Raw genomic sequence first — 13,452 nt, 5'->3', positions numbered from 1 at the left:
TGTAATCAACATTGGTAGCAATCACAGTTTAGACATGCAGTGATTATAGCCTAAAAAAATTCAGTAGAATATATGGTTGGAAGACACGTTGTTCTACATTTACACTACAAAATTCTAAATAGTACATTTAACGTGACCAAAAAATGAAGCATCGTTCATATTTTCCAGAATATTCTAGGTAAGCCTTGCATTTGTGGTTGTAATGGTCAGCTTTTCGTGTCCTCTTGAGTAGCCTATAGTCCCACATTATTCAAACAAATACTAATCTAAGTAGATATGATAAACATCTATAAACACTTTACAGATGTTACATGATGTTACACTTCATGTAAAGAAGATTATCCTGGACATCCAAATGGTCCTCATCCAATCAGTTGAAAGGCTTTAAAAGCAGAACTGAGGCTTTCCCAAAAAAGAGGAAATCCTGCCTGTGAAGAGCAGTGTTAGCTCATGCCTGAGCCTACCTTCCCAACAGCCTGCCCTACGGATTTCGGACTTGCCCAGCCAGCTCTCACAATTGCATAAGCCAATTCCTTACAAGACATTTCGTGATATAGACATATCCTACTGATTCTGTTTCTCTGGCTGACCCTGACTGATACAGTGGTCATCATCCATGAAGCACAGTAACAATCTTGGAGAAAGTCACTGAAGCCATTATTCACAAGTGGCACAGAACACGATACAGCACCATGAGTAATGGTAAGTCCGGCATTAAATAGATGGCATTAGGGAACTGCAGAGGCAAGAGGATCTATTTTGTTTCAATACCAAGATGTTCCAAGGAGCCATGGCCCTATGAGTGTTGCTATCTTTTTCTCAGAGTGGGAGATATGAAATTACCCAGGTGTATTTCACGGTAAAGAACATGAAGAGATGGTTGATGGACCTAAAAAGGGAGACACAACGCTTAGAGTCCACAAAGAATATTTGCATGCACTGATAGGACAATAAACAATTCATACATGCCCCTTCTTTACTCATTATTCTAAATCTTCACTGATAAATTACTATGCCTTACATGGGCCCATGAATTTTATAATACGCTTGTTAGAAAGTTATTATTTTCTAATTATAATTTTATTATTATCATCATCATTATTATATCTATTACATTATTTTAAGACCATAATTTCTTATTATTGTTTCAAATTGTTTATACTGACAGAGACCCTGCAAAAACTATTTTCCCAGCATTCACACGCTCTAAGAGTGATCACGCCTTCTCCTCCTGCACCTGTTTCCCCATTGGTAATGAGGGATTTGCCTGGTTCTTCTTCAGAGTTCCTTCCAGCTCTAATATTCCGATTCGTTTCCCAAGGAATTCAAAGCACCTTTCATCTAGAGTTAGGACAAATTTCAGCCTTTGGGCTGTGGTGTGGGGTTTTAAATTTGGCTTAAAGAAAATTCTTTCTTCACTTGTCCACTCAGAGCCTCTTGCTCCATTCAGAGAGAGGACTCCCCTGCTCCATTCTCAGACCAAGGACATCCTCCTTGGGACATCTCCCACCTGGACTCCCGCAGCAGATGAGTAGTCCGAGCCAAGTGGGGGTTGTGTTAGAGCACCAGTCCCCATCTTCACTCCCTCATACAATGGCACTTAGCCAGGAGGCCTCACAAGCCAATTCTGATGGTTTTCCTCTGTTGACTGGACACAGTCGTACCACCTAGACTTGGCCTTAAAGCAGTGCAAACCACTGCTTCAAGCATTTCCACTCATGGTGCTCTGACTCCTTAGGCATGGATGAGTCTGTACTGAAAGGGATGCTGGGATAGGAGTTAGGGGCCCAAGTCTCGCTCTCCCAGTTACATGAAACTGAGAAGACTCTCTCTGGACTTCAGTTTCTTTATCTAGAAAATGGAGGAGTTAGATTAAGGCACTAAGATTGCAGAGCGCCTGAGTGGCTCAGTCGGTTAAGCATCTGACATCAGCTCAGGTCATGATCTCTTGGTTCGTGGGTTTGAGCCCTGAGTCGGGCTCTACACTGACAGTTCAGATCCTGGAACCTGCTTCAGGTTCTGTGTCTCCCTCTCTCTCTGCCCACCCCCCCAACTCATGTTCTGTCTGTCTCTCAAAAATAAAATAAACATTAAAAAAAATTTTAAAGCGCTAAGGTTGCTTTCAGTTCTCCCACACTGCGTTTTCTTTTAATATGTAATAGGAATTTGAAGGGAAAGTACAAATAATAATATAACACTCATCATACTCCTTCCACTCAATGTGTGTGTGTATGTGTGTGTCTGCATGTGTGCATATGTCACATTTAATTTGTGTAGGTGATATAGTTATTCTCCATTTTTTAAAAAAATGAAGAAATCAAATATTACACAATGCCTTTGACACTTGGAGGGATGTCCGAATTAGCAGCCCTAAAATGGCAGCCCTTGGTCCTGGTTGGTTCACAGTTATGTTTGGTTTGGCCAACAATGTTTTTAAAAATGTGAATGCTGATGTCTTCCGATGGGACATGCGTTCCTTGGTTTCATTATAGCTCTGTCCCCCACCAACTCCCTATTCACCACACTCACTCACATTTACATATCCCACCAGGCCATCAAAGGCATTTGAGTTTGTGAACATCAATTGATTATGCTTACCTGAGAACAGAAATAACAGGAGTGTTTCCTGTCCTGTCCCACTTCACTTCCACTATTATCTCCCAAGAGATATTACACGTGCAGCTAGGCCACTAAGAAGTCTGTTCTTTCTGCTGTGGATTAATTGTATCCTGATACAACACAGGAAGAACTTGGGCTTGGAATGAACAGGCATGGGCCCAGATTTCAGCTCCACCCTTGGCTTCTTTATCCAGAGCTTTCAATTCCTCATTTGCCTGCCAGAGATTTTGTGGCGTTCAGCAAAAGCATCTGGCACAGAAGCGCACACAGCAGGAGCTCAATAAATGCTAATTCCCTCTCTCATCCTGTTGCAGAGTCAGCATGAAACTCTCTCCAATTGCTTCTCCAGGGACAAGGTCTCTTGGGCCTACCCAAGCCGGGTTGTGGCGTGCGTCTCCTCATTAAGAGATGTGAAGAGTCTGGAAATCGAAAAGCTAGAGGAGAGGACAGAGTGGGGCTGCCTGTTTTGTTTCTTTTGCAATTGCCCGTGACCATAGGGAACAGCATCATGAACAGGGCAAATGTGACAGTGGCATAGGTCAAACGCACCTGCCCTTCCCCAAATGCCTAAGGCAGCACAGCTTCTGACAGCTCCTTTTTTTTCTAATCACGGCCAAGATTGCTCAAAAAAAAAAGAAATCACATAGGAAAGAAAGCCAAAGGAATGTTGCTCCCTGTCCCTAGAAGCCACATATATCTATTTTTGGTTCCCAGTAAAGCCCAGTACACTGTAATTAGTATAATAACATGCTCTCCTCCATAAAGACAGATGACACAGTTGACCCCGGTCCCCATCTGGGCACAGGACGTGTGCTGTGGGTTGTTTTGTCAGCTGCGGCCTTGGATTATTTGTCAGTACCCTCTCATCTAGTTTGGGCTGGAACCAGGCATTTGCAGGAAGATGGGGTCAACTCAGCCTCTGAGGGAAGAACGGGTAGATGTGGAGTGTGGGGACATTGGGGGTGAGATTAGTATGGAATGTGGCTCCAGGAGTCACTTCTATAAAGATCAACTGGTTCCCAGCCCCTTTGGGAATCAAACCCTTCACCCTGACCTCACCTGAGGCTCAGTGCACTCAGTGCAGGTCCCTTCCCTGACCACTTCTAGTCTTCAGAGTTGACTTGCCCTTGGGGATACCTTCCAATACCCTCCAAAGTCCAGCCTCCTGGTAAGGTGTCGAATGTATACTCTTAAGCCAGCCTCCCCGAATACAGCAAAACCCAATTACCCGTAAGTATGCAGCCATGGAACACTGTACATTGTCTATGGAAAGAAAAGTGAGGACACATGAAGAAGAAACAACGTCAGGTTGGCTCAGGTAGAAAGCTTTCTGAATCCTCTGCCTTACAGATAGCACTGTCCAGCTCCCTGCAAATGTCCCTTTTTCCTCTCCCTGCTGTCATTATTGTCTCTCTGGTTCCAGTCTGCTCCTCTCCCAATCTGGACTGGGTTCCTCCCACAGATGACCCAAACTTTCTAACGTTACATTTACATGTTACAATTCTCTTGGTCCCTGCCTACCCTTGAGTCATTAGTCCATATGCCTCACTGTCATTTTGCTGCCCCTGGGGAAAGCACAAAGAAATCTCTCACCGAGCTCCATTGTCCTTGTTTGTACAATGTGGCCATCTCGTAGGCCCCTTCCAGTCCAGAAATCCTAACCCCGAGAATAGCTTGTTCAACTGTGAGCAACCCGATATAAGCCTATCAACATTGGATAGACGTGTGTGTGTGCGTGTGTGTGTGGTACATAGACACGTAAAACAGGTATGTATAGATACGTAACAGCCAACTTTTATAAAAGCCATCACAGCCTACAATTATAAAGACCTTAGTCATGCAGATTGTAGCATTCAATCTTTATAATAAACCTAATATAGGTAGGGTAGGTGTTGCTGCTCACATCCAGATTTGCTGACTCTGCAGCAGTACTATCTCTGTGACCCCTCACTGCATTCCTGGTAAGCGGAGGGGCTGAGAATGCTCAGAAAGAACTGGTAAATGGGGCACTCTTGCCCCGAGGTCTCCGAGCCAGGAAAACACTCTGACACTCAGTGGCTGTGTACTATTTCTTTTTTCTTTTTTTTAATGTTTATTCATTTTTGAGAGAGAGAGATACAGAGTGTGAGCAGGGGAGGGGCAGAGAGAGAAGGAGACATAGAATCTGAAGCAGGCTCCAGGCTCTGAGCTGTCAGCACAGAGCCCGGCACGGGGCTCGAACTCATGGACCGTGAGTTCATGACCTGAGCCAAAGTCGGACGCTTAAACGACTGAGACACCCACGCGCCCCACTGGCTGTGTACTCTTGATCGAGTTACCTAACTTCTCTGAGCCTCCATTCTACCCTGGAGGGGATTCATGTATCACAGTATAGCTATGAAGATTAAATGAGGTTGTCCGTGGAAGTGCTTAGCATAGATCTGGCCCATGGAAACCAATAAATAATATTATTATTTGGATTAATATTGATATTAACGTGTAAACGATCCCCAAAATGTTTCTTACACATATGTTCAGAGTTGTTTTAATTTTTAAAATCCAGTAGTGATACATCATTCCTAATGAAAAGCATGAATCCAAAGTGAGGTTAGATGAGCAAGTTCCAAGAGGACATTTGAGAAACCTGATGGAAAGAAAGGCTCCACCTCTTGTAAAATTCTGTGGTCTTCCAGACTGTAGTAATGCCCATGATTCATGCATAAACCAACACAGAGCAAATCATGTGTCGATAAACAGAGCTGCCCACAAAGAAGAGCTGACAGGTCTCTTTAAAGGATCACCAATCCCATAAAAGGCCATAAATAAGAACGAACAATAGCAAGAACCTTGGCTTTCAACACAAGACACATTTCCTGCATGGGGCCGGCACTAAACGCTTAAGGATCCAGCTGGAAACAGCATCAGGCAGAAGCAGGGTCTGCAGCCAGGTCAATTCCAGCTACCTTCCATGCTGAGAGACCAGCTCCCTCGCGGTCAGGAAGTTTGGAGTGAATTCTCTTCCACATCCCGGACAACCAGCTGCTCCCAGGCATGGCTCCTAGGGAAAACCTCTCCTGAGCCCTCGAGTGAGTAAAGAATGTGTCCTCTCATGAGGGGGTCGACTAAAAAGTTTCCAAAGTCAAACACAATGGAACCCACCTCTCGAACCAGCCCACAGAAGAGCTTTACTCCACCGTGATTGTTTTGTATGTGACTATTGAACATGCATCCTGAAGCCTCTGGGAGCCTTCTGTCTGAGACAGCTGGTCCTTCCGAACCGATTCCATCTTTTAGATGTAAATGGGAGTGGAGGTTTAAGCATCTTAGGAAGAAATCCAGGGAGAGACAGAATGGACGCAGGTGATGAGCTCTAGCCCAAGACTTGGGAGCCCTGCGTTCTGGCTCTGTCTCTGGCCCGAGTGATCTCTGTGACCCGTGGCTGGGGGTTCCAAGCAAAGCGGACTCTCCACCTGTAGATGGGCTCAGAGGAAACGCAAGCTTCCAAGGTGGGGAGAGCAAGAGAGCCCAAAGCCCTTGATGCAGTACTTATATTCTCACGAATGTTAATACCACAGGTACAGCCTGTCTCACTGTTTGGGGTTCCACATGTGGATAAAAGAGGTTGTCCCTCCATATAAAGTTCCAAGTCTTCTTGAATCCGAGGGGCTACCAGCCATCCTGTTTCTCCAGCCTAGCTCTGGTCTTAGGCCAATTCTTTACTCACTTAAAAAAAAAAAAAAAAAATTCAGCCCTTGTCACTGAATGCCCTGATGTTCCGCCCTGGGACAGGGAGTAGGATCTGTCTGTGGCACCGCCCAGTGGAAGCCATCCACCATCGGACACGTGGGTGAAGTCTGGGAAGACACACGAAGGACATTTAGCATGCCTAGTGCCTCCTGCCCAGATCTCCGACAAGTCTAACTATTTCTGAAGTAGGGCCTTATACTTGGGGTGACCAAATGGGTTATCATCCAAACAAGGACATTTCTGAGAGGAAAGGAGTGCTATTAATAAGTACATCTGGGGGCGCCTGGGTGGCTCAGTCGGTTAAGCGGCCGACTTCGGCTCAGGTCATGATCTCATGGTCCGTGGGTTCGAGCCCCGCGTCGGGCTCTGTGCTGACAGCTCAGAGCCTGGAGCCTGTTTCGGATCCTGTGTCTCCCTCTCTCTGACCCTCCCCCATTCATGCTCTGTCTCTCTCTGTCTCAAAAATAAGTAAACGTTAAAAAAAAATTAAAAAAGAAAAAGTACATCTGGACCACAGGAGTGCCTGGGACTGCCCCCAGGTAAACTAGGATGTGTGATCTCCATACTCAAACATATGTATGAAAGAGAGTCGATAATGATCTTATCATTAGCCCAGGATGTGAGCAGATGGCCCAGTTTGGCCACACATGGGGTCAGTTTGGATTGCCACCTTGACTCAGGGGCACTCCTGGCCTTGAATCGGTGGGAGTCAGGGATGCTAAGTGTCCTGCAATGTCCAAAATAGTCCCAGAAAACAAGGAATTTTCTGGCTCCCAATGCCAATTACTACTGAGAGATAGTGACTGATACGGTGGGATACTAATAATCATAAATAATGATATAAAACTTGGGATGGCCAATCTCAAACACCCCCAGGGCCAGTCAGGGATAGAAGGGTACATACCCCTTCCTAAGACATTCAGATTCAGCTCTTTGGAAGATACTTTCAAACCAGACGCTCCCATGGCAACAGGTTGTCATCTCTTACTGAAGGATTACTGATCGAAAAAGATGCTTATGCTGTATTAAGTGAAAACAAGAGGCCACTAATCAGTGTGATCCCATTTTACATATATCCATGTATGCATGCATGTACACACAAGCATACATGTATTGTCTCTTTATATGTGTATGCACACATATAATTGGAGATACACGTACATATATGTATATATGCATGTGAATCCGTGTACGTGTGTGTGTGTGGGCACAAAAGTTCTGGAAGACTAGGCAATGAGATGGGGTGGCAAAAAGAGATGACCCAAAGCTTAAGTGTTTTCTCCTTTAAAGTTTTCTAGGGCTGGGGCCCCTGGGTGACTCAGTCAGTCAAGCGTCCAACTCTTGATTTCAGCTCAAGTCGTGATCTCATGGTTCACCGGATCTAGCCCCACATGGGGCTCTGTGCTGACAGTGAAGAGCCTGCTTAGGAGTCTCTCTCCCTCTCTCTGCCCCCTGCCTCTCTCTTTTTTAACTCTCTCTCAAATTAAAAAAAAAAAAAAAAACCTTAAAAAAATTAAGTTTTCTAGGGTTATGGGGAAGTAGGACGCTTTTTAGCAGATATTAGCAACTGCTTAAGACAGAGGGCTCCTGGGAAAAGTCTGTGAAAAGAAACAGCAGCTACAACCATAGGGTCTGGGCCTCTGATTGTCATCACATTTCAAATGAGTCTTGCTAACCCTCAAACAAACCTCTCATGGACATAAATCCACATCCCTGGGCCCAGCCTGTGGACCCACAGGAACTGGAACAGGGCTGAGGGGTGGAGGGCAGACTGGGAGCAGGGGGGCGGGGGGTGGGGGGAGCAGGAGAGAACTGGCTGCAAATGAGCAAACCATTCCCACTCCCATGTTCTGTGAGGAAAACACGTGCCCTGGCCACCGACGCAATCGTTTCTGGGCTCTAAAAACAGGAAGAAATTCACTAAACACTACATCCCTAGCACAAAGAGCAGAGAAGTTTTGCCAAGAGTACAGCCCTGTCCTGACCAGGGAGTCAGCTGAGTCGTTAAAGGCAGGACCACGATTTCTGAGGCAAAGGGGAAACCCCCCCTGCCCCCGGGGCCTCCTCTGATGGCTCTGAGATAACCGTAAATTAGGCCGATGGCCTGAGACAGAGCACCGGGACTGTCGCCTCATTCTTGTGGGGGAAGACTTCTTTTCCAAGCTGTTATGCCAGGCCCCACCCCTGCACGATTCCCTCCACTCTTGCCATCCAATCCTACGATGCGATAGGCCCCGCACATGTACCCGTTCATTTCATCCTAACAGTGACCCTAGGAGGCAAGCATTACTGTCCCCTTTTTACTGATGCAGAAACTGAGGCTCCAGTAGTTTAGGTCCCACAGCTAGTCAGTACCAGGTTTCAAGTCCAGACTTGTCGGTGCTACAGTCTTTATGTTCTCGTGCCTGCCCATCACGGCACACCTCTAGGGAGCAGCCGCAGGAGCTGACATAGGTTTTTTGCGGGTGGTGTAGCCCTTGCTACTGGCTTGCCTTGGGGATCATGTCCAAAGATGCAAAGGGTTCTGAAACCGGACCTTTGCGGACAGGATGTAGACTGACTGATTAATCGGCTGTGCCACGGACCTAGACATCAGCCAGAAGTCTTCCCCTATAACTCCTAGGAGGGTCAAGTGTAAAAAAATAACGGCATTTGTTTGCAGTGAGTGTGGGGAAGGGGACCCACACCGCTTTCTCTGACTCTCAGATCCCCTCCAACTTTGTTAAATGATGTATTATTTATTCCTGCACCGCAAACAACCCCAAACTAAGTGGCTAAAACCATACCGTTAATCCAGATCACGATACGGCGTCCTGGCAGAGGTTCTGGGCTCTGCTGGTGGGTCCTTCTGTTCTTGGCTTGGCTCCCTCATGCACCTGCAGTCAGGCGCACGTCAGCCGTCAGTTGGCTTTGCCGACATCCTCCATCTCACATTTCTGAGGCCTGCCCGGACAGCTGGGCTGACACAGGCCCTCTGCTGCACTTGGCATGTCATCAACCAACAGGCTGGCCTGGACTTGCTCACGTGGCAGTACGGGTTGTCAAGGCAGAAAAGCCCACAAAGCCTTTGGAGTCCTAAGCTCGGAACCGGAACAGTGTCACTTTTCTGCCACTTTCTATTGGCTAAAGGAAGCCGTAAGGCCGACTCAGACTTACGTAGAGAAATAGACTTCACCTCCTGACGGGAAGGCCTGCAAAGTCATATTGCAAAGAGGCCTAGTCAGAGGGAGAGCAATCATTTATCACAACAAAAATATGCCACAACTGGTTTAACATAAGTCCTATTAAGTGTCAGTTTCATCCTTCCCCAAAATGGTCCTTGCTCTTGTCCCACCTTCTTCAATTCAGTTTACTCTGAAGAACCCCCACTAGGTAGATGTCGACACCCATTTTTTACCCCATTTTCTGCACCTTTTATCTAATAGAACCTTCAATTCTTCTAGAAACTTTTGCCTAAGGAGATAGACCCCTACATACACACCCAACTAATGAGGGTGGAACAGCCCATTGCTTCTTCTTTGGGGGGCCTAACCTCAGTTGGATCCCAATTCATTTCTCCACACACCCATTCCTTTAAAAAAGTATTTTTTGGGTATCCGTGATATGTCTATCATGTTCTAGCATCTAGCAATATAAGGAAAGAGCTAGAGCCAGTTCTTGCCCTCATGGTGTTCAGAGTGGGATAAATAGACACAACGAGCTGGGGATTGAGTTAGCTGATCCATGACATATGGTAATCACTCAGGAAATGTGAGGTATTATTCTTTAAATGTTTATTTATTGATTTTGAGAGAGAGGAAAGACAGAGAGAGAGCACAAGCAGGGGAGGGGGAGAGAGAGAGAGAGAGAGAGAGAGAGAGAGAGAGAGAATTCCAAGCAGGGTTCACAGTGTTAGCACAGAGCCCAATGCATGGCTCAAAGTCACAAGCTGTGAGATCATGACCTGAGCTGAGATCTAGAGTCAGCAACCTAACTCACTGAGCCACCCAGATGCCCCAAATGTTAGGTATTATTAATTCAGGAGGTGTTATAAGGATTACCTGAAATATATAAATACAAGGCTTAGCTCAATGTCTAGGACATGAGAGCATTGGTAACTGTTTGCTATTGTTAATTAAAGTCATTGATTATCTCCCAAACTACCAAGTCAGTTGGACATTTTTTTCCAGCCTTCATCTTACTGCAATGCATTGGAAACTTTTGGTCACTCCCATAATCTTGAGTGTCCTGTTCTCTAGGTATCCATTGACACTGAGGTCCCCACATGGCACGGCCAGGATTTCTGCCCGAGAAGACCCACTTCACAGCCCGTGTGGTTATTAACCCCCATGCTGGGTGTTGATAACACGAACAGCCTCTGCAGGGTGGGGGAGCGAGAGCCAGACCATGGAAGACATAGACCTATTTGGGGATACTTGGGGGGTGAGGAATGGGACCATAGGACTGTGTCCTCAGAGTGACGAAGTGTGGAAGACACAGAGAGAAGGGAAGTGGGCAGAGCTCTTCCAGCTGTAGCCATCCACGGGGCTATGGAGGGCATGGAAGCCCAGTCCCTCCAGCAAAACTTAGGCTCACAGGTGCCTGGAGTATTGGGGCATGGCTCCTTCCCTCCCGCCAAAAATGTTGACCTGGCCTCCAGAGTGGTCTTCAAGGGAAACTTTGCTGCTTCCCCCAAGGGCCAGGCAACCCCAGCTCCTTAAAGAGAGTAAGGAGGTGTGTGTGGGCTCTCAGGAAGTGTTCACCCAGTACACCAATTTATCTTCATTGTGATTCGGCAGTTATTTACTGCATTCCCACGGGGGCAGCACCAGCTGGAGCCAAACTTGGTAATCGTTTCCTGACTTATCCTCAGCCATTGTGTATTACATTCCAGCTGATGCTACATACACCGATATAAATTGTTCACCAATAAACACGTCTCTTAAGAGCCTTATTTATCTTTGGGAAGCTTCATGAAATAATCATACAGATTCATCATGCCATATTCTGTCCTTAGACTTTATAGGAGATTCCCCATTAACTTTAATGTGGAAGGTTGTTAGGTGTCTGTTTCCCCCTCCCTTGGCATAGATCAAGGTTAGTGCATGGCCAATAAAAGACATATTTTTCAAAAGACCTACTGGATCATTCCTACCCACCTCCTCAGTGACTGCAAGAGTGCCTTGTCCCAGGATGATTTCTCATGCTTTGCCTTCTTCACAACAGAACAACTTCCCCTGTGCGTTTTTGACTTCAGCCCTCACTTCCCAGTACCCATTGGTCTCATGCTGGGAAAGTCTTCCCGCCTAAAAATGCCAGCATTCTTTCCTCTCCTTCACTCGGTGTCTCTCTCCTCACTGTTCCCAGTGTAAATCTATTCACACTATTCCCACCAACATCGTGGCCAGCCTTCCGTAGGCGTTCCCAGCAGCTCCTGGATGGCCCTCTGCCCTTGGTCTTCCTCTATTTTACACTCATCTAAAGGTTCTGATTCTTCAGGCTTCATTCATCAGCTGAAATATGTTACTTTCAGCTTTCTGATTTTTCCATTGGTTGATTGGTTTGTTTCGGACTTGGCTCTTATATCAGTTAGGGTAAAGGTTAAGCTGCCATATTGAAAATACCTCCAAGAAACTATGACTTTGAAAAGACTGTGTTCTCGCTCTCTCACATAACAGCACTGGGGGAAGTAAGGGGCAGCAGCTCTGCTCTTCATGGGTCACCTCAGAATTTCAGTTTTCTCTATCCTATGACTCCACGGTTCTTGGTTCCATGGTCAAAGCCAAGTCATTAACACATTTGGCATCCGTGTTTGAGTTTATGAGCTCAAAAGAGGAAAAATGTCCTCTTTTGTGTGTGGGGGGGACCACCTGGAATTGACACTCCCACTCACCTGGCCTTGGCCCCCACTTGGTCCCAGAGATGCATCCAGGTGCTTCATGCCCAATGTCAGTTCTGCTACCGTGTATGCGAAAGGAAGAGAATGGATTTTTGTGGACCTCTAGCACTCTCCCCGCAGTTGTGCTTAGTTGACTGACTTAGGACTGGACTGCGCAAAATCAAGCATAGTTAAAAGGAAATCTTTCCTGAGAATAAAATTTGTGTAGGAGAAAGAAATAAAAACCAAAGAGCTAAGTGGTAGACTGCCACCATGCCTCAAATCTTCCTAAACTAAAACATTTTCTGTCAAGTTAATATAAGAAAAGGCCTTAACAGAAAGAGGTTATCCTTGGCTTCTTTCCCACACACGGCATATCTAAGATCCGGTGGCAAACATTATGGGTTCTTCCTTGACTGTGTATTCAGACTCTAACCATTTCTTCACCTCCCCTACCAATCAAAACAACCATCAGCTCTCTCCTGCATTATTTCAATAGTCTGCTAAGGATTAGAATTCTTCCCTCCTTCAGTTCTATGCCCAACACAGCAGCCAGAGTGATCCTTTAAAACATGAATCAGAACATGTCGATTCTTAGCTCAAAATCCGCCAGTGACATCCATCTCAAATCAGGAGTAAAAGCCAAAATGCCTATAGTAACCTACAAGGCCTACATCTGACCTTATCTCCTACCAGTCTCCCCCTTGTGCCCCATCTTATCACTTGCCACCCTTCTATTCCCCACTCCCTCCAAATCTGCTTCAGTTGCACTGGCCTCCTTGCCGTTTCTAAGATACGCCAACCACACCTGGCCTCAGGACTTTGCACCGGCTGTTCCCTCTGTCTGAAATGCTCTTCCCCCCAAAACCCATATGGCTCCCTCCCTCATCTCCTCCAGGTCAAATGCCACCTTCTCAGTGAGGTCTTCCCCGACTAACCCACACAAAATGGCAACCCCATATCCAGTTGTTGTGCTGATAAACGTTTAAAAACCAGCTGCCCCTGAATTGTAGCATTTTATGTGTGTGATGTAAATACTTCCATGAGCAATGTCCAGCTGCAAACATGAGGTCACTGGACACAGGCTGGGAGGCACACACAGAGCTGGTGCAAGGTAGCTGGAGGGCACCATTGCCCACATTTCCCTAGCATTCTCTATCCCTTTTCCCCATTTGGTTTTTTGTCTCTTCCGCATGATAAATTATTAGTCCAGTCACTTGCTTATTAATAGTGTGTATGTGCCCCGGTAA

Source organism: Panthera uncia, chromosome C2 (genome assembly GCF_023721935.1).
Source record: "Panthera uncia isolate 11264 chromosome C2, Puncia_PCG_1.0, whole genome shotgun sequence".
NCBI lineage: Eukaryota > Metazoa > Chordata > Mammalia > Carnivora > Felidae > Panthera > Panthera uncia.
The sequence above is the reverse complement of the archived record's forward strand: the minus strand, read 5'-3'. Positions refer to the sequence as shown.